The 21,808-nt window shown below is 40.1% G+C and overlaps 1 long non-coding RNA gene across 1 annotated transcript; it reads right to left on the minus strand.

Annotated features, from left to right (window-relative positions):
* Positions 1-613: 613 nt before the first annotated feature.
* Positions 614-21,795, minus strand: LOC142362703 (uncharacterized). Its single transcript, XR_012765239.1, has 4 exons — positions 21,687-21,795; positions 20,191-20,393; positions 15,057-15,185; positions 614-2,237 (listed from the first exon to the last, which is right to left on the minus strand). It is a non-coding gene; the product is annotated as an uncharacterized LOC142362703 (long non-coding RNA).
* Positions 21,796-21,808: the final 13 nt, after the last annotated feature.

A 21,808-nucleotide genomic window follows, 5' to 3' on the forward strand; every position in this document is an offset into this window, starting at 1 on the left:
ACATCGTCAGTTGCCCTATGCCATTTCCACCAAGGAAAAGACATTAGCTCTTCCTTGCACTGAAGAAAATGTGTTTGTTTTTTCCAGTAATTAAGAAAAACAAAAGTATCCAATGGCCTAGATGTAGGCCACACTCTTGAATGCTTCTTTCCCAATGTGATGCCACTTTCTGCACTTGAGAGAAAGATATATAAACAATTTCTGAAAAATAGTGTAAAAGTATTATAAATAGAACCACTCCTGCTTCCTCTCCAGTATACCATTGCAGTTGGGAAAGGGCATTTGTGGACTTCCTTCTTCCTTCACGGAGTCCTGAATTTGCTCTCTTCTTGTTGTCTTCAAATCCATCAGCAAGTCAAGCTAGTATGTCCATCTATGATTTGCTATTTGAAAGCATCTGAAGCCCAGAATAAAAGCCCTGGATCAAAGATGCTTGACTGAATTAATTTGGCTGGGGAACAAGCCATCTTCCTTGGAAAAGATTTCCCATCATAATGGGAAAGATAAAGTGAAGAAAAATTTGATCTCTAGCAATAGTGACTACCAGAAAAGAGCAAAAACCACCATGAAGATAGCAAGAAACTTCCATGCACTGAATGCACTGGCCCAGAAATATTTAGCTGCTGCAATGTTTAGCTGCTGTTCTTAATACCCTTTGGCAGGCAGGCTGCAGTAAGCAGTGCAAAACAGTTGCCAGGGGTCGGGATACAAAAAAAAACATGCAGAAACACAAGTGACTGTCCTATACCGGTTTCACGTGTTTAGCACTGATACTTGCCTGAAACGTTGAAATATCACCTTTAATTAAGGTAGTATCCATGTAAGAGTCTGTCTTCAGAATCCCTGCTTACTGATTAGCATTCAAATTTTTTTATGCATTGCAGGCATTTTTGACATTTGTGCCATCGGAAAGTTACAGCTGCACTCGGATTCTTCACTGGAAGGCATCTTCACCACTGAAACTTTTTCCGAGAAATGGCAACCTCTCCCCTCATCCAGAAATGCAGTTTTTGAATGGAGTGCACTTCAATGATTTCAGCTGAACAGGTGTCCTTTAGAGGTAGACTCTTACATCTTTTACACTGAGTTCTTCATTTCTTTTTGTGACAGCAAAAGCCTGAGTCTATATATTCAACTACCATGTGTTTAAGCCTACAAGCTTTGCATGCTTCTGCCTAGCTAAAATAACTCACTCCACTGCTGAAATCTAATTGAAAGAGTTCTGTGCAGTCCCATTATGAATTATACTGTGTTATGCTAGCAAGGCTAGAGGTGGTGAAACTAGTTATATCAGCAAAGCTGGCATCTGATTTCATTAGCTTACATTGTAATTGCCTTACATATGATGGCCCTGATACTACCCCTCCTGATGAGAGAAAATTCCCACTGTGTTTCAGAGCTGTCAGTTCCATTCTGGGAGTTTATGGCTCTGTGATCCTCCACTTCATACTACAATGAGTATCTGGTTGCCAAAAATATTCCAAGCAGTCAGTGTGGAACATGGAACATGGAGATGCCATACGTCTGTCTTACAGGAAAATGCTTCTACCAGTCTAGCCAACTCCAGAATTAGCCCAGTCCATTTTGGACTGTTCTTAATCATTACAGTCCTTCTATTTCTTTGGAAGGGCTTCCATGAAGGGAAGCTAGGTATGACACATAGGCATGGTTAGAATAAGGAAAAGCCAGTTGGCCCAGCAGAAACAATGTCATTACAAGACCCATCTGCATTGTGCAACAGTGTTCCAGGCAAAGTACGACTAGTAGGTCTCCACAACACTACATACTGCCAGATAACAATGACAGAAAGCAGAACAACGTCTGAAAGCAGAACACATGGGTCAGGGCTGGTATATGAGAAATGGCAAGGTGCAGGTGTTTCCATTGCCTTCCTCTTCCAGAAACTTTGATCAATGTAGGGTGTTCCAATGTAGGATTTTGGGAAGTGATAAGGACAGTATTAGGGTCTCTTTCCCCTACATTTTGTTGAGTAATGGTATCAACCACTGTAGTACCCAAATAGTTGATCAACATATTTGCCTCTCCTCCAGTGGGAAAGCAGAGTAGAAATGGGATCCTCTGTCTCTACCATTCACAGGAAGAAGGATGCCATATACCAGTCATTAAGCTTCACCTAGATTTATGGCATGTGTTTGCCATGCAAAATGAAGACATTATCCATGAAGACTCTGTGATTTATTACCTGCAGAGGTGATACATCACTGAAGAAAAGGGAACTGTGAAGAAATAATAAAAGAGAGAGATAAGCACAGGCAGCAGCGAGGTGGCAAAGGTTTTCTTCCTTTGCCTACAGGAATTATGCGTCCTAATCCATGCACCTCTTTTAGCTCAAGGAAAGGAATTGAAAATCACAAGAGTTTCTGTAGGCAACCTCAAATTGCAGCTGGAAGGCACATTCTTCTATCAGTCTCTTATCAGTGCTTTCCAGTTCAGTGTAATATTTGTAAATGTCTTTTCCTGTTCTAAAATTCCCTGAGACTCTGCAGCAACTATATAATGAAAAGTAATATAGCCACCGTTTCTGGAAAAATTGTGATCTTTACTCCATCATTTTCTTCCACAGTTAAGAAGATTATAGCATTCCTTCTTCTGGAGCTTCAGAAGACGTGCGCTTGGGCTCTTCATGTGCCACCGAGTGAGCAGAAGCAGGCAGAGATCCTGGGGATCTAGACCACTAGACCGTAACACCATTACTAAGAATCCCAGTGAGAACCACTATCAAACACCTACCAACAAATGAAATTCAATCCTCTCAAACTCCTGGGATAAGAACAGTACAATTGTCCAAAATATGTCACATTCTGTATGAGCTCTCCAGCTCGTTTTAAGTCTTTTCTTTGAAAGTGTACATGAAAGTATAAAGTTACTGGCACCTTTAGTAGGATGTCACTCAGTTTCCTCTGTCTGCTATTGAATGCTTATGAACTGTTTTGGTGCAGTAGAAATACAATGGTTTCAGAAAAAAAAAATATAAATCATGAACGGTTTTTAGAGAAAAGCTATAAAACAGTTTGTCATAAACCATCTACCTTGCTGCAGAACACAGGGTGCTTACAATACATACTCTAAAAAAAGGTTAAATAGCTGAAGCATTAGAATAGTTTCATACAATATTTGCCATTGTTTCTATTGCGGGGTAGAAGATAGCTATATAGCTAAGGTACATTTTACTTGATGCTATGTACTGTTGGAAAACTACTTGAATTTATATAAGTTTCCAGCTATCCTTGGATTCTTAAGCTTTTTTCTAATGCTTTACGATGCAGTTTCATGACAGCAAAGTCTTCTGGAACACGTAGTATAATTGAGCTGGTCAAGCAACCATTATTTCCTATAGAAACACATTCTAATGGGGTATAAATTATTGAGTGATCTTGAGGAAGAATTTTTGTGTATAATAATAATAATAATAATGATAATAATTGTGTAATTACATACACAATGCAATATCTCCAATGAAATCTCAGACTAGGCTTGAGAAAATGAATTTTCAAGGCATTTGACCATGAAGTCCAAAATGTGGAAGAATTAACCTGAAAAAAAAATCAAAACAGAGCTCCACAGCAGACAAAATACCCCAGCATTCACAATTGTACAAATAGAACATCACTAAAGAAACACGTGCATGTGCTCAAGTCAGGTGGAATGCAGCTGAATATAAACTGGCTGGGGTACATCTGAGAAGAACAGCCACCCAACTCAGTCACAACAGGAAGGCTGACAAAAGTACTCCTTTACGACAGTGAGATACATCTACGCTACTGAGTCGCTTGCAAGCAAAATGGATCAGAAACATCCCCCACACACTGCTGGGACAAGGGAGTGAGAAATGATGCTGAGCAATCTATTAAACAGTTCTGTGATGGAGCTGTAAGTCACATCATAAGGTGAAAGGAAACTGAAGCAGTCTGTGACAAACCTAAATAACGGGCAGCATTTGTTAGATAAATGAAAGCAAGTGACGATAGACAACAAGCCAGGCAGGCTGTCTGGCCAAAGACTTTGTAGTTCTGAACTTTCAGGTGACAAAAAAAATCCCCAGTATTTTTATAAGTTTTTTTCCCAGAACCATTGACATGTCAGCAAATAAAGAGATAATAAATTTTTTATTGTAAAAAGATACAATATGCAAAAGGGGGTTGCTATGAATATTCAGTCGTTGTTTTAACTGACTTTTCCAATGCATTTGCAATTGACCATTTCTATACTGCTGTAGTGTGCAAAATGCATTTTGGGCACAGATCTGCGGGAAGCAGGTTTTACAAAGAATATTAATGAGAGTGCAAAAAAACTGTTGGTGTGACACAACTTCATATGACTTTGCTTGAGTAGTGACACCGGGGTAATATGTCTAACATGTAGACCATTCCTCACAAATTCATCAAATCTAAACATGTCGAAAAGCTATCTTTGAAAAACAAACTATGTGGAAGGAAATTATGGCAGTTCACAGGCATCTCTCAAGCAGAAAATACCAATTAAATAGAGTGCTCACTGAAAGTCATCTACTTAGCTCCAATCAAATCACATATATGCTCTACATTAGTTGTACGCTGTATTTATCTAAAAAGGTGCAACAAAGGTGAAAAGGGTGTACTTTTCTTCATATTTTTGTGGACTTCACAAGTATTACCTACGTCTAATTACTCCAGGGTAGATCTAGCCTGTTACTTCTGACATGAAACTCTATACCTTTTCCTCCTCCACGGAAAAAAAAATCTGTGAAATTCAAATCTTTCTCCTAGATCATAAAATCAGACCCAGTGAGGCAAGTACCAGCAACGCCCTATCAACTGACGTCAATGGCTGGAAAAGAAGTTGAGTGTTGTCTGAGTAAGGACCTCATGCTTGATTCCAGAAAGACTTCTTGCTATATAGCAAGGCATTGATGGCATTACCATCAACTACACTAAAATCAGAACCTAGCAGAATATTGATCTGCAGGATCTGAACGCACTCTTAAGGAAGCTGGCCATCTAAATACCAGGCAGTAGTAAACTACAAAATATGTTCATTGTTTTATAGTACACCCTGCTATCGAATTTTTCCACATCCCAGAAAATTTTTACTGAGCTTATACAGTTTATTGTAGGAGCAACAGAACGAATGAATAAAATAAAAGTACTCTATCTTCTGTGTCATTCAAATGCAATCAGATTTGCTCAAAGAAAGAGTACCGTACCAGTCTCCATCCCCAGTGTCAACATTCGGGACTTCCTCCCAGGTTTGCTTATCTGATAAAAAGCCTCTCCATCTGGAGTCTGATATTAATGCATAAATCCCAGAAACGTGTCTAGCAAAGTTTACACTATTCAACTAAAAAGCATTAAACAGAACATGAAGGGAGGATAAAAGCCTTTTGGGATAAAATACGATTTCTATGTTTCTTTTGGAAAGAGTGACAACTGACCACAATCTCAAAGGAAATTGTAAAGTCTCCAAGCAACAAACAAAGTAGCTGAAAACTTTAAAGACTAAAGGTATTTGAATAAAAATTTTCTAATAAATTAAATAATCACTACAACTCTGCTATTTATTTAGGCCTCAATAATGTAACGATGTTAGACTGCAGCATGGAGATAAACAAGCAATGAACCGGAGACCTCTGAACCTAAATATATCAGCTATTTCTGCTTGAGTTTAATGACCAACCCTGGAGCTAAAAGTGGTAACAGCATATCATGTGTGGATTGGGACCTGAGAGGATAAGGAAAAGGTACTGACTGCTGGCCAATAAACACTTAATCATGTCTATCCATCTCTCTTCGGGTTTCATACTGCCGTCCATCACTGTACCATCTGAGTGCCTTCATATAAAATCAACAGCAATAGTGAAATCCCAGGAGGATGTCACAGAAACTCTAGTATGTCTCCTCTTCTGGGTCAAACTCCATGTTTGCATAGCCATATAGTCATGCTCTTTGATTTTAATGAGACTATTCATGAGTACTATGTCAAGGAAACCTCCCATAATGATACAAACATTAAATTATTCCTCCAAATATTGTTGCTAACAAAAAGGACCAGGTTCAGATACTATTGTTTTTTTCTCAAAACTTGCAAAAAATAGCTCAAAATATAACTCCTAAACTCATAAAGAAATAAAACATTTTCTCAGAGTTCACCAAAAAGTATTAACTCTTTCTGAAGAGCTCTGATTCTGAAACTAGCAAATGAAGATGAATCGGACATCTCCACTGATTTGCACCAACTGCTTATCAATGTTTCTACAAAATGTTGATATTTCAAGTATTTCTGTTGCACCTATGAAGAAAGACACACAGAGGATCTTTGGATCCACTCTGTAACTCGGTTTGAACATTTGATGAACAAATGATTTCACAATTTACCCATTAGCTGCACCCTTTTCATAATTTACTGTCAAAAAAGAAAATAGACAAATCCACAAATACTTTCAGGAAGGGCTGCCTCATTTCATAGAGGAAACAATTTACTGTCTCCCCATTTACACCCTTTGTCAGTGCTAACCCTGTATCATTGTACCTAAATGATGCTACCATCATCTTCTGTCATGCTGATGTCTCCACTACATTTTTCACCACACTCAACACATCAGATCAGTTAGGAATAGATGTACTTACAGATTCATAGGCACTCGGCTTCATTTACTCCCCCATGCAAGACTGAGGTTCAGTTACGGTAACTCCTAAATAGATTATATTTAAACACAGTTCTGTTTCTTCACCTACAAGAAGTACAATGTTATTTCATTTCTCTCATTCTCCAGATGTTAATGGTTCCTTAGCAAATCAGTAAAAATGCCCCTCAAGAAGAGAATGAGCAAATAATTATGCCAAAAAGTTTGCACATACATCTCCCTCTCTTCTCCGTTCACTGAGAGATGGCAGCAAAGAGCTCCTTTCCTAAATTTCAGGGCTGACACTGTTTCATACGTGTATTTTGTGAACAGGCGAGCTAGGTATCTTTACAGACAGATAACTGAAAGCTTCATTAACCACTGCGAGTTTTGTTGAAGAGATAGGGTTTGTCTCTTGCTATTGCCACATTCAAGGAGCAGATTGATATGGCCACCGACATACCAAAAAAACCCCATGAGCTGCCTAAGCCTATGTCGCCTGTTGGATTGGCATGTTGAGGGCAGGCCAATGTCAGTGGTAATAGTACCCAAAGGACAATTGTGGTAGCATCATATGGAGCAGCCTTTGGCATCCTGACCTGTAAAACAAGGCAGAATGTATGGGTGGGCTGGCCAATGAATCACCCCAGACCTTAGAAGAATAGCCACAAACCCAACATTACTCTGAATATTCTCTATGCATACTACCATACCCTGAATACTTATATAGCAGAACTGCAATTTCAGAGTTAACAAACAAAAAGACTTGAGACAAGAAATGGGCTCAATTATAAGGAATCCAAGCTTCCTACTGCCCACTTTCAAAACATACATCAGCCCAGAAGGCAGAAGGTTGAAAAAAATTAATTTTTCAAATTCCACCTGATTGTACAGTACAAAATTGAAGTCATAGTTGCCTGAGTACAAAAGCATTTTCTTAGGATGTTCTTTTTTTTTCTTTTTTGATTGTTGTTTTCTTGACACTGAATGTCCGGACTAAAAACAAACTGGACTTAATTGCCAGTTACATCAGGAAGAAAAAAAGTAGTGGAATGTCAGTGTATTGCCATGAATCTTAGATTTTCATTAATGTTAAAGTGTAATATGTATGTCACTAAGCCAGTAGAAAACTCATAGCTGAAAGAATCAGGAGTGCATACTGTAAATAGCTAGTTATATACATTATTTCAACAACAATCTAATAAAGCCTAATTGGTTGAATAATATTAGACGATTGAATAGAAACTACTTTAAACTCACTATCCCCAAGCAAAATGTCCATGTTCCTAATAAAGCTTAGAAAAAAAGCTCCCAGATATGGCTTTGGAGCTATCAGGCTGTTGCATCAAACGTCCCCAGTAGCCAAGACCTCCCTCTTTCATAAGTCCTTCTCCGCTATTAGCAGAGAGCTAGTCCTTCTGTTATCCTTTCTGTTATCCTGTGGAAGTCATAGGGTACTGGGCAAAAAAAAAGAAACCTTGAGGTTGCTCCGACTGCAGTGTCTGCAAAGGCAGATGGGATTTACACGCAGGCTGAGTTTAGACAGCCTACAAACACTGTGGGTATGGACGCAAAGTATCTTATCTGAGCATCTGCCATTCCTGGGGCTGGTCAGTTAAGCTACCCAGCAGATATGAACAATATTCTTGCATTGCTGCGCTGAAACAAAGAGCAGCTTTTTCTTAGCATTCAATTCATTCATTAAAATAAATCCTGCCAGTAAGTTTTTGGATGGGAACTGAGTTCTTACAGACTTGGTTTTGCTAGTTTTATGGTATGTACAGTTGTATGGGTATCATTTCTCTAATACAGTATTTTACAGGTTTGTATTACAGGTATTTTCTGGATGCTTGCTAGGGAAACTGGCACGTTACATTTTAATTTCCTAGGCATACAGGAATACCCAATATGGATGGAGGAATCTTTTCAGGCTTTGTCTCTTAAAATTGCCACTAACACACAGCAGTATCTTCTCCTCTTCCCTCCCTTTGGGGAAAATAGTACCTCAAATCTCCTCCTTTTATACAATACTCTCTAAGCTTTCTCTCCCCCAACTCCACACTCCCAAAGCAGAGAGGTACATCTGCCCATTTTTGTCTGTGCTAACCACCAAATTTCTTCCAAAAAGACTTTAGCAAAATTTCTTTACAGTATGTTTCAAAACTGCAGAAGGAATGATAGAAAACCGTAAAAAATTTACAACATATCCCCTTCTCCCCCACTCCCCACCCTATAATCTCTGTAATTAGAAAACAATTGTATTGCTTTTTGTTTTTCTCAGGCTTTCCAGAACAACTCAACTTTCAGCAAAGAACATATCTGGAAATACATCTATGTTCTAAACATAGAAATAAACATGTTCTAATGAAAGTTAAGTTGCACTCTTACCTAAAGCATTCCCTGCTGTGAAGGTTACTGTTTCAGAAGTCTGTTTATAATGCACCATCTGCTTAGCTTCTTTACACTCACTTTATTCTTTGCTGTGTGCTGTAATTAATGAGACTTTCTGTATTATCACCATAATAGCTGATGTTTTCCTTTATAAATGAGAAGCAATAGCTCCCTGATGAAAATTCCATCTTACTTCAGCAAATGAGGGGAATTGCCCTAAGACTGGACCATTGTTTAGGTGTCATTGTGACATCTGAGCAGAAGTCTTAGCAATACTGCAGACCACTTGCCTTGAGACACCACAAGCATTAAGTTAAAGATGAGTTGGATGAAGTTAGGATGGCAACCTTGTCTGCAAAGCAGAGCTGTCATATGTGACTGCCGCACTCTTCAGCAGATAACCAAAGGGATGAGACAAAGTAAGTTAACATCAAACCTCTGTATGAGCTTTTGCTTCATCTTACTTCAGTGGCTCCAAAATACATCACAAAGATAAGGACAACCCGCTAATGCCTTTTGGACTAGCAGGACAGTTTCTGTATGCTCTTGCTGCCTCCTTTTTTTCCTTACTTTTCTTTTTTCTAAGTTGCAGAGCATCTTATCTTCTGGGGAATGACCGATTATTTTAAATATACAAAACCAGCATTCTCTGCAAAAAGATAAGAAATTGCATAACAAACATGCACTCTGGTTTGGTTTCACATAGATGAGGGAGCAAAAGTGTCACACAACACAAAACCATGAAACAGCCCCTGGCTTTCAGTTCACCGATAAGCATACTGTCCTAAAAGGAAGGACTCTCCTTTCTGTGCACTTTGACCTTGTCTCTTTTCTTCAACTTTTGTCTACGATAAACACCCTTCATTCTGTAGACCACAGCTGTACATACAAGACTTTTTTAGTCTTAGATAAAGCCTAAGAGATAATCAGCTGAGGCTAAAATGACCTCTGATAGTTGCCTTTCAAAAACTTAACAGCCTACCTTCAAAAACACATTTCTCCATCCACCCATCAAGAAAAATGATTTCTGATGGTCTGTACTCACTGTTCACCAAGGACTGATTTTCTCATTTTGGTGGAGTTTTACAGAGCTGATTCTCACTCTCTCAGCCTTTTGGGTTGTTAACACAGACCTGTTCAGTCTGACAGCACAGATGCAACTGGACTATATTAACAATTCTACGCAATTTGATCTGTGTCACATGCAACCAATCCATACATCCTTGATAGCAATCTCTGGAATATTAGGTGTACTGAAACTTCCTCACAATTTTGAATAAGCGGGAAGAAGCTGGAGGAATTAGGAAGGGAAATATTGCAGAATTCCTAAAGTCACAAAAAACAGTAGAAGAAAGATCTTATATAATATTTTAGCATACATTTTAATATAAATCTTCTATCAGTGAAGGTCTCCATTATATACATATGTACCTTCACACACATATGTATAAACATATCTTCTGTGCTTATATGGTGCCAGAAATCTTTGATTTATTAATCCCACTGGTCTGAAAAAATGAGAGACTTCTGCACGATATACTGGTGACAAGTCTGTATAAGGTGCAGTGCCACTGCTTAAGTCTGTGCTTAGAATCATAGAATAGTTTGGGTTGCAAGGCACCTCTAAAGGCCATCTAGTCCAATTCCCCTGCAATGAGCAGGGACATCTGGACAGCCAGATCAGGTTGCTCAGAGCCTCGTCCAACCTGACCTTGAACATTTCCAAGAATGGGGCATCGACCTCCTCTCTGGGCAACCTGTGCCAGGGCTTCACCACCCTCATTGTAAAAACTTTCTTCCTTATATCCAGTCTAAATCTACCCTCCCTTAGTTTAAAGATATTACCCCTTGTCCTATCACAACAGACCCTGCTAAGATGCCTGTCCCCATCTTTTTTGCAAGCTCCATTTAAGTACTGGAAAGGGCAATCAGGTCTCCCTGCAGCCTTCCCTTCTCCAGGCTGAACGGCCCCAGCCCTGCCAGCCTTTCCTCCCAGCAGAGGGGTTCCAGCCCTCGGATCATTGCTGGGGCCTCCTCTGGCCCCGCTCCAACAGCTCCAGGTCTGTCCTGTGCTGAGGGCTCCAGAGCTGGAGGCAGGACTCCCGGAGGTGTCTCAGCAGAGCGGGGCAGAGGGACAGAATCACCTCCCTCGCCCTGCTGGCCATGCTTCTTTTGATGCAGCCCAGGATATGGTTGGCCGGCTGGACTGTGAGCACACATTGACGGTTCACGTCAAGCTTTTCATCCACCAGTACCCCCAAGTCCTTCTTGGCAGGGCTGCTCTCAAATACATATGCTTCTGATATAAAACAGCATGAACCTAACTGCTCCTCACACTGAGAGGTAAGGGTTGAAATAAAGATTCATTGTTCTTCTCCAGGAACTCTTGACAAGAGACAAATGCCTTCTTAAGCCTGTTCATTTTCTGTTTAATGACTGGAGCTCATATTTATATGCTGTATCATGAGATCATACTTAGCATTAAAGCTAAGCAATTAATTCATAACAGTTATTGCCTAACAAACTCTTCTCTCCTTCACAGAGCACTGATGTATTTTGCAAATTCCTCAGTTATTTGTTGTTCTGAAGTAATGAATTAATTGTAACAATTTTCAGTTTTATAGGGTGGTGATAGTTGTATTTTCATTTGAAACACGGCAGGCAGTTTCATGTGTCATACAAGTCATACAGTACTGCTTTTCTTTCCTGGCTGGCAATATTATATACGATTCTTGAAGGAAACACTCATAAACTCTTACACACATAAATTCCCATAGAATTTGGGGGAGTATTCATTGGTAATATCAAAAATTCTTTCAATTATAAAAAACACTTTATGACTTGGGTATTCCCACTGTCAAAACCACATTATGCACTTGCATTAATACCTGCAGATTGATTAGTGTTAGTAAATTCAGTATTTTGTATAGAACTGAACCATGGGCCATATACACTGTAATAACTATGTTCCCAGAAACCAGCAGAGATAAGAAAGTTTACTCTTGGCATTTATCCCTTCAAACTCTGTTATTTGTCAGTTATCCTACTTTGAATTCCATCAAGTAAGCCACATGTAGCCTTGAGTAACAAACAGATTCATTTCAGTATATAGCTCAACACTCATTAAAAATACGTTAAAAGTCTAAAGAAGCTAAATCTAAAGTGAATAAAAGAGTGATTTTCTCAGAAAACTACACTTTAGATGCGTATTACCTTAATTTTAAACATAAAATCATCACAGCCATTAAATGAGCTGTCCATGTGGATTTTCTGTTGTTTCCCTGAATTTTTATTACAGTACACATTTTGAGTTTAAATGACTCTCAAAACAAATCACATACTTCCTGTGGCAGTTTTTAATGAATTGGTCTTCACTGGTTTGCTGCTTAAGACAAAATCCAGCATTTTCTGCAGCACAGACTGATAGTACAAACATACCCATTGGGGTAGAATTTTGACTGTAGACTTGCTTGTACACACAAAAGCATTCTCAGCTTTCCTAGAGAAACAAAACCATCAAACCACATTTATTAAGGACAAACAATATACATAACAGAAGCTGTACCTGAGAGTGTTAAATTTAACAGCTAAGCTCGCAAATGCTACTTTACTAACTCGGATAGTAGAGCTATCAGTTGCTTGGAGAAATTTTATTCCAATTTCATTTTTGATGCAGAATCCAAAATAGAAATTGTTTAGGCTCTGCTACAGCCAACCTGATGGCTAAAGCATTTCCATTTTGATCTGTTTAACAAATGCATATTAATTAAAAATATGGTAATTCCTACATACTTTTGTAGAAGCTATTAAAAAGATAGGCCATGGGGAAGTGCTTTTTGATTCCTCCTAGCTCTACTAGTAGGAAAAAAGCTTTCTATTATTATTTCCCGTAGCATTATAAACCTGTAGTGTACATGTGTACACGCACATAAGATCTGAAGGCATGCTTATTTGTGTGTCCATATTCGTGAATTTATAAAATTAGTTGAATGTACATTACAGATTGTAATGATCTTCATAAGCAAAACATTTTGGAGTTATTCTGCTTATGGGCTAAAAAAAGTTTTACCAAATGAAGTTGTTCCTTGGTGTGTAAATGACATGTCTTCTTTTACAGAATAAAATGCATCTATGTAGAAAGCGACCATGAGTCTTTACCCTCCCTACTAATCTGTTCATATAGATAGTGTCCCATGAGGATACAGCCTTTGCTTTTTGCCAGGCTTTCCATTTTCTCTTTGAATTTCCATAAAATTTGCAAACACCATTCAAATAGCAACTACTAATGCAGCTTATTTACAATTCTCCTCTTCTCTGTGTAGGAGAGGTGACACTTGCAAATATAGTAGGGATTCTGGTCAGCTATTAAGGTTATATGGTCAGGAAAATATTTACAGTCCGCTGTGGGCATAGGCAGTTCTTGTTCAACTATATTTTATGTTCTCATCAGGCTCCTAAAGGCTTCCTGAATGTAATTTGAAGGGACCTCCAGGAACATTCACAGCCTGCTTTTTCTACTCCAGAAACTTACATTTTCACTATACCTTCATTTTTGAACAATTGATACATTAGCTGGTAATTGATAGATTAGCTAGCAAGAGAGCAACCTGAAAGCACCCCTTATCAGTACTATGTGTAGGAAGATTGCTATTCACTGGTCGTTTCTATTCCAAAGGGAACACAATAAAAAAATAAATCACCACAACCTTATCTGCGTGGTTGCATTTGCAGATCTTCTCAGACAACATACCAAAAATGGAAAAACATTTACAAACTTTGGCCTTTCCATATAGAAGCACTTTGGGAGAGTTCATGCTTGAGATTTACATTCTCAAGCCCTTCAAGGCTTGATGATGACACTGTCCACTAATGAATGACATGAGGTCAGTGCAGGAAAAAGTAAAAACAAAATGAGTGAATGTCTAAAATACAAAGAGTAAGAAATACTGAAACACCGTCTGAAGAAATGGAAGGAGGTGTAAATTGGAAGGGAATAAACAGTACAGAGAGGCAGTGGGACGATACATTGCTGAATGGCAAATTGCTCCAGGTCACCCAGTAACCCAGAACAGTCTGCACAGCACACATAACGTCCCCTATACAGCATAGTACAGTGTATAGTACATATCAGATCTCTGCACTGTTTGAGGTACAAGCCCAAGAGTTACATTTCATAAACAAGTACTATTCCAAGATTCCATGAAGGCATTGAGATCTTTTCAAACCACTGGAGATGCAGTCTACCTACAGCTGTGACTGCAGGCAGCACAGTTCCATTAGGTGTAAATACTCTTGTCACTATCTAAGGCAAAAATATCCTCCTTTATGTTACATACTTGTAAATGTCCACATATGCGGTCTAGACAACAAAACCGCAAGCGTATGCACCAAATGCCATAGTAACAGTTGTTATCCTTCTTTATGTTTAGGCAGTCCAGTTTTCTCTAGTGGTGCATTCAGGTTTTGCTGTAAGATTTTTTACACAGTGTTGCACTTCTTTGTTAGGCTGTTCAGAAAGGTTATGGTTTTCATGAACTTCTGTGATCACTGAACCACTTGCTGGTGTCCAAACAATTGTAATGAAAGTGAAGCCTGCACCCATGCCACCAGATTTTATTGAAATAGGACAACACAGCAAGCAATCTACAAAATCCACTGAAATCGTACCCCATGACCCCAAACTAGGTAGCATAAAAAGCTACTCTTAAATCAATACTTAATTCGGCAGAAAAATCAATTTCTCTCCCTCTGCAATCCATAAAATTCATCAGGAAAAAATTACCCCTCACATATTAGCAGCCCTTTCACCCTACAGGTTTAGAAATTAATTACAGTAGACCATTTCAAGCCCTGTAACAGGTTGGGACGACATGCTATAAGGTATTCTGCAACCTGTGAATTAAAACACGGATTAGATGTGATGTGAACACCTACAGCTTTCCTAATTTCCCTAGCCTCCCTTTGGTAAAGGCAAACGCTGCTTTTTTAGCTACAGCTGTCTACAGACTCAAGCAGTGTCCGGGTTTCACTCCTGGAAAATGCTCACCTTTTTGCAGATACTGTGCAGGACACAAACAATCTTACGTAACAAAGCTTGTTCTGTCAGCATCCAAATTATTTCTCTTAAGGCAGTGACATCTTGCCTTTGTTCTTCCACACGGGTATTCCAGCCCTGCTGTGAAATAGTTAAAGAACTTTATTGCATGGCACACAGAGAGTTCACAGATTCCTATCAGTAAGCATGTGCCCTTGGGTATGGATGTTCCACATTTGACTGCCTGGGCAATCTCTTCATCTGTGAACTTTCCTTTACACTCCAGATAGCTTGCTGTTAAATATGTTTTTAAAGATAATGGCTTGCTGTTAAATATCTTTCTAAATACTATGTACAGAATAGTATTGATCTAGCCAAGATTCTGCTTCATATTTAATAAAACTTAAAGTGTTTGTTTTCAGAATGTTTTCCTGCATAACAGACTGAATTGCTTAGCACATGACAGGGCTTGCCTTTTCTTTACATCACTGTTTTGCTCCTATTGTAACCTCCTTTCCTTTCCCCCCAGTAACTCTTTACCTTTTTTTTTTTTTCAGACTGTTAGACATTTCTTTCCTGAATTTAGATTGTCTACACTTTTTAAAGGCTTCCAAGTCTTTCTGGGGATATAGTCACGTCTTATCAAAGAGGTCCAGCCTCTGAGAGGTTGTTTTCTTCCACTATATCCCATAGCTCAGATCTTTAGACTTTTTGTATTCACAGTCCCACATTGTCTCTGACAGAAGTTCAATAAAATTGTCTTTCTAACCACAATATCAGGGTTCTCAGTGCTGTTGGAACTGAGTGTTATAGACCTATAGACTATCTGCTGAGAAACCTAAACTCCCCTGCCTGCCTCATTATACAGTAGGCCGCTGGCAAAAGGTAGCAGCACATCTCTTGAAAATTGATGCATCACATCTACAGTCTTCAGCCAATTAATTTATGTCATAATTCCTGAATGTTTCCTTTTGACACAGAGTCAAAGGGTCAGATATCAAAGAGGTGGAGCACTACTGTTACTATTGTTCCCCTTGGTATTGCCTCTCTTGCTATAAATCTTTTTAAACTGGGTTGCTTCGCTACTTTTTCTCTTTATTCCTACATGCTATTATTTAAAGTCTTCCATGTTTTAGGCACTTCTTTTCAGTTTCTAGCTTTAACTACATCTTAAAGTTAACACACAGTGTCAAAATGCGGTACCCTGGCTTCCCACATTATCAAATAGAAGATGCAAAGACTGTTTCAAGGCTTCACTTTATTCTTTTGCTCCTAGCCACATGCAAGTTCCACTACGTACAGCAGAGGTGCATTCAATTTGAAAATGAAAAAGGCAAACTTATATTTACATACATAGATGGATGATGCGGCAATAGATAGAGCTCATATTATCTGCTGCAGACAGTGGAACCAGAAAACTTGATCCTACCTAGCCAAAAAGCACCCCACCTTGTTTGCTTCCAGGATCCCTCCCATTACATCAAAGTAATGTAATGGCATTACATTACATTCGAAGGCAGGGGGGTCCAAGACCGCTGGTCGCTGTTTAAACGTCACTTCCTCCATGCTCAGGAGCGGTGCATCCCCCTGAGAAAGAAATCTAGCAAAGCAGGCAAGAGACCTGCATGGTTGAAAAAGGAGCTTCTTGCGGAGATCAGGTGGAAGAGAAAGGTCCATGGAATGTGGAAAGAGGGGCAGGCCACTTGGGAAGAGTACAGGAATGTGGTCAGAGCATGCAGGGATGCGACGAGGAAGGCCAAAGCCCACCTGGAATTGAAGCTGGCAAGGGATGTCAAAGACAACAAGAAGGGCTTCTTCAACTACATCAGCAGCAAAAGGAAGGCTAGGGACAATGTGGGGCTGCTGCTGAATGAGGCGGGTGTCCTGGTGACGGAGGATGCAGAGAAGGCAGAGCTACTGTATGCCTTCTTTGCTTCAGCCTTCAGTGCCAAGGCAGGCCCTCAGGAATCCCAGGCCCCGGAGGTAAGAGAAGAAGCCCACAGAGAGGATGACTTTCCCTTGGTCGAGGACTGCATGAGGGATTGCTTAAGCGATCTAAACGCCCACAAATCCATGGGCCTCGATGGAATGCACCCACAAGTGCTGAGGGAGCTAGCGGATGTCATTGCTGAGCCACTCTCCATCATCTTTGAGAGGTCCTGGAGGACAGGAGAGGTGCCCGAGGACTGGAGAAAGCCAAATGTCACTCCAATCTTCAAAAAGGGCAAGAAAGAGGACCCAGGGAACTACAGGCTGGTCAGCCTCACCTCCATCCCGGGAAAGGTGATGGAGCAACTCATCCTGAAGGTCATCATCAAGCAAGTGGAGGAAAAGAAGGTTATCAGGAGTAGTCAGTATGGATTCACCAAGGGGAAATCATGCCTGACCAATCTGATAGCTTTCTACGATGGCATGACCGGCTGGGTAGATGAGGGGAGAGCCGTGGATGTTGTCTACCTCAACTTCAGCAAGGCTTTTGACACGGTCTCCCATAACATCCTCCTAGGCAAGCTCAGGAAGTGTGGGCTGGATGAGAGTGGTTGGTGAGGTGGATTGAGACCTAGCTGAATGGCAGAACTCAGAGGGTGGTCATCAGCGGCGCTGAGTCTAGTTGGAGGCTGGTGACAAGTGGTGCCCCCCAGGTGTCAGTACTGGGCCCAGCCTTGTTTAACTTCTTCATCAATGACCTGGATGAAGAGTTAGAATGTACCCTCAGCAAGTTTGCTGATGACACCAAACTGGAAGGAGTGGTGGATGCTCCAGAAGGCTGTGCTGCCATTCAGTGTGACCTGGATAGCCTGGAAAGTTGGGCAGAGAGGAACCTGATGAGGTTCAACAAAGAAAAATGCAGGGTCCTGCACCTGGGGAGGAACAACCCCATGCATCAGTACAGGCTTGGGGCTGACCTGCTGGAGAGCAGCGCTGTGGAGAGGGATCTGGGTGTCCTGGTGGACAACAGGTTGACCATGAGCCAGCAGTGTGCCCTGGCTACCAAGAAAGCCAATGGGATCCTGGGATGCATCAAGAGGAGTGTGGCCAGCAGGTCGAGGGAGGTTCTCCTTCCCCTCTACTCTGCCCTAATGAGGCCCCATCTGGAGTACTGTGTCCAGTTCTGGGCTCCCCACTTCAAGAAAGATGAGGAGCTGCTGGAGAGAGTCCAGCGGAGGGTATGAGAATAGTGAGAGGACTGGAACATCTCTCCTACAAGGAGAAGCTGAGGGAGCTGGGCTTGTTCAGCCTGAAGAAGAGAAGGCTGTGAGGGGACCTAATACATGCTTATAAATATCTCAAGGGTGGGTGTCAGGAGGATGGGGCCAGACTCTTTTCAGTGGTGCCCAGCGACAGGACAAGGGACAATAGGCACAAACTGAAGCAGACAAAGTTCCGTCTGAACATGAGGAAGAATTTCTTCGCTCTGAGGGTGACGGAGCCCTGGAACAGGCTGCCCAGGGAGGTTGTGGAGTCTCCTTCTCCGGAGATATTCAAGACCCGCCTGGACAAGGTCCTGTGCAGCCTGCTGTAGGTGACCGTGCTTCGGCAGGAGGGTTGGACTGGGTGACCCACAGAGGTCCCTTCCAAATCGTACCATTCTGTGATTCTATAATCTTTTAATGAAGGAAAATTTTGTGGCTGTATGCAATAACTGAACTCAGTGACCTAGGAGGTCATTTACAATTGTAATCTGCTATTTTTCATTCTTTATTTTCATTCTTCTTGTTTTCTAGACTTGAACATTGTTAATTTAATGTTAATCTTTCATCACCCTTCCTCCTTCCACAACTTTTCTTTTTGGTTCTACATTTGGAGACAAGCAGGCTGACCAGAGAAAAGGAATGAGGAACAGTGAAGCACCGAGACAGCATCATACACAGAGAGGGACTTGCACATGTAGACTCATACTCTACAGGGACACCATAAGACTCAGTGTATGATCCTGTTTCCTGTTCTTCAGCTGCCTATGCTGTGACTATTTTAGAGAGTTTGTTGCAGTTTTACTACCGTCTTGTATTATTATTGGGGATGGTGAGTGTGGTGTATCTTCAACATACAGATTAAGTTACTCTCTCTGAAATTTATGTGGATACGAAGTTCATGTTCTACTGTAGCCACAAGAATAATTACAAGGTAATACACACATGATGAAATGTCTTTCAATCCACTGTTTACAGTTTTCTAAAGAAGAGGCTACAACCCATCAAAACCAGACTAGAACAACCATATTATCAGTGAGCAAAAGTGTGAGGGCTCACCTGACTTGCAGGTACTCTACTAAAGTTGACTGATAGTGTTAATAAGAAAAGATGTATTTGTCCCAATTCTATTTTAGTTCAAATTAGAAGAGTATCCTATCCATGAAAACATAAATGCTCTCTGCTCCATTGCTGTAATACAAGTTTTATTCCTGATATGTATCAGAAAGAGCTCAGATATTTTGCTCAGGAAAAATTAAGAAAAAAACCTCCATTCAGCTCTGCTAGCTATAGTGAGTTTGTATTTGTCAAATGGTTTTATGGCTAAGTGAAAAGTTAATGATGAACAACCTTTCTGAATGGCTGGATACACCATCCATGTGCTGGGTGTGATATCCATCTACAGTGAATAATGGTTTGGGAGGTAGTCTGCATAGATGAGAAAACGGATGTACTATTTCACTGTTAACAGGTAATGCTGCAATGAAAAGGAAATGCAAAACCACTTAAAATTATCCTTTACCTGCCATAAGGTAACTATTTTGATTTTTACATGTTTTCACTTGAACGCTATCAACTATTTAGGCTTAAGTCCTTAAGAGTTATGCCTTACGAGATGTTTTTTTAAATTTAATTGCAAAAACATTACTGGCTGTTTTGCACTAAGTAGACCATCGGTATAAACCTTAGCTACAATCTAGCTTTTTATTAATCCCAGGGAAGATACGAGAAAGGTAGCACCCTCAAATGTGGCATACCCATGACAGATACAGGGAGGGATGTTTGGGAGCCTAGAAGGAATGTCCTCTGTAATCAGCCTCTCTACCCTTTTTTATTTTGCAGTTCACTTCCCTTCCCTCCTTATTTCGGAGGATAGTGTGTTGGGACTACTCATTAGCTGTTCCCAAATTCCTGCATCCTAAGTCATCTTCCGAACAATAATTCATAATGCTTACCTGTTCTCTCACACACCCACACACGTATCTTTGTACTCCATATTCCAAGAAAGCTGGCTCTTGCTTGCTCTGCTAATTGCTTCAGGGACCTGTTTGATCTACATTTTCTTTGGTTTACACACTCACAGAAGGAAACTGAATGTGAAGATAATGAATCTCTATACCGTTTCTCTTCATACTTTAAAGATCAGGTATCTTCTACCCTAGAGACACAAAAAAAATCATGTCTTGGTGACTTATCCAGACTGTGCGTTTGCAGTGGTTTTTTTCCATTTACTAAATCCAAACAATAAAAAATACAGTAAAGAAAGTTCTCCACTATTTATATTATGCAGAGAAAGTGCTCCTCATAGCATTAAATGATAGTGTTGCATGCAATCCACACACATTATCTGAAAGCTTATATACCTGTTATATATATAAACCTAACGCAGACAGCTATAATAGTTTGTACGAATAGGAAACACTGTGCTTACTGAACCACAGTCATGAAACTAAAAATGAAATTTTATTTCCTCCATCATAATACCAAAGACAGTATATAATATTCTGAAAGAATAAGCACACAGTAATACCTAGGCTAATAGTGGGTACCATACATTATTGCTCAATGCTATCAAAAAAGCTGCATCTTCAGATTCTTTATTGAAACATATTACATTATTTAAATTGTCATGACAAAGACAAAACTGTTCAATTTCAGATTTTTCTAGCACCTCAGTTTTAATGAAATTGCAGATTTTTTTCTAATAGAAGTATAATTTATTTGCTGATTAAATTCCAATAAAGCAGTTGTTCAGTCCTGATTTTTTTAAAAACACGTTTAGGGGTGTAAGTCATAAGCACTGACAGCAGCATTCTCCTTTGTTCCCACTCATATCCTGGACAAGAAGATGGGGATTTGACTGTTTTGTTTATCCAACTATTTCATCATAAACCACTGAATAAATAATGTTCAGCATAACTAATGCCTGCATGCAATGCTATACTCTGCATGCTTCCATATAGGTGAAAATAATATGAACTGTTGTAAAATTACAAGGGTATCTCATGTCCTGCTCAATTTTCACAAAAAACATTTTTTTTCAAACCATCATTGTTAATTGCTAATTTGTATTAACTATTTAAAGTTAACTCTCCGTTACTCATGGGTGGATTATAGAGAGTGTGCATTAACCAGAAACAGATATAGAAACGTGCAGTGGGCTCACACAGACCATGCCTTTTGACTCTGGAGCTTGTTTCAGACTGCACACACGCTACACCTGCGCCCACGCCAGCCCCTAAGCTGTTCCTGATGGATGGAATGAGGTATTTTCAGAAATCTGGCTTCTGGGACGCACTTTCACGCAACCACAGCTCAGACTGGGAACTCTTATGTTACATTTTATTTGCACGTGACGAGCCAGGAGCTACCTGGGCTCCGGTCTTACGCACTGTGCCCCAGGTGGGCCTGAACTCGTGCCTGGGTTTTGGCGCTAACTAACAGGTTTTACCTGCGGATGAAGAATGTGCAGAGGCATTTTGTGGAGTTCAGATTAAAGTGCCTATGAAAAGTCAGCTGGATCCCAGCAGGGCTTATTAGGGCTTATTAGCTTGGGTTAATTTACTCTTTCCT

This window comes from Opisthocomus hoazin, chromosome 11 (assembly GCF_030867145.1).
Source record: "Opisthocomus hoazin isolate bOpiHoa1 chromosome 11, bOpiHoa1.hap1, whole genome shotgun sequence".
In the NCBI taxonomy this organism is placed as follows: domain Eukaryota; kingdom Metazoa; phylum Chordata; class Aves; order Opisthocomiformes; family Opisthocomidae; genus Opisthocomus; species Opisthocomus hoazin.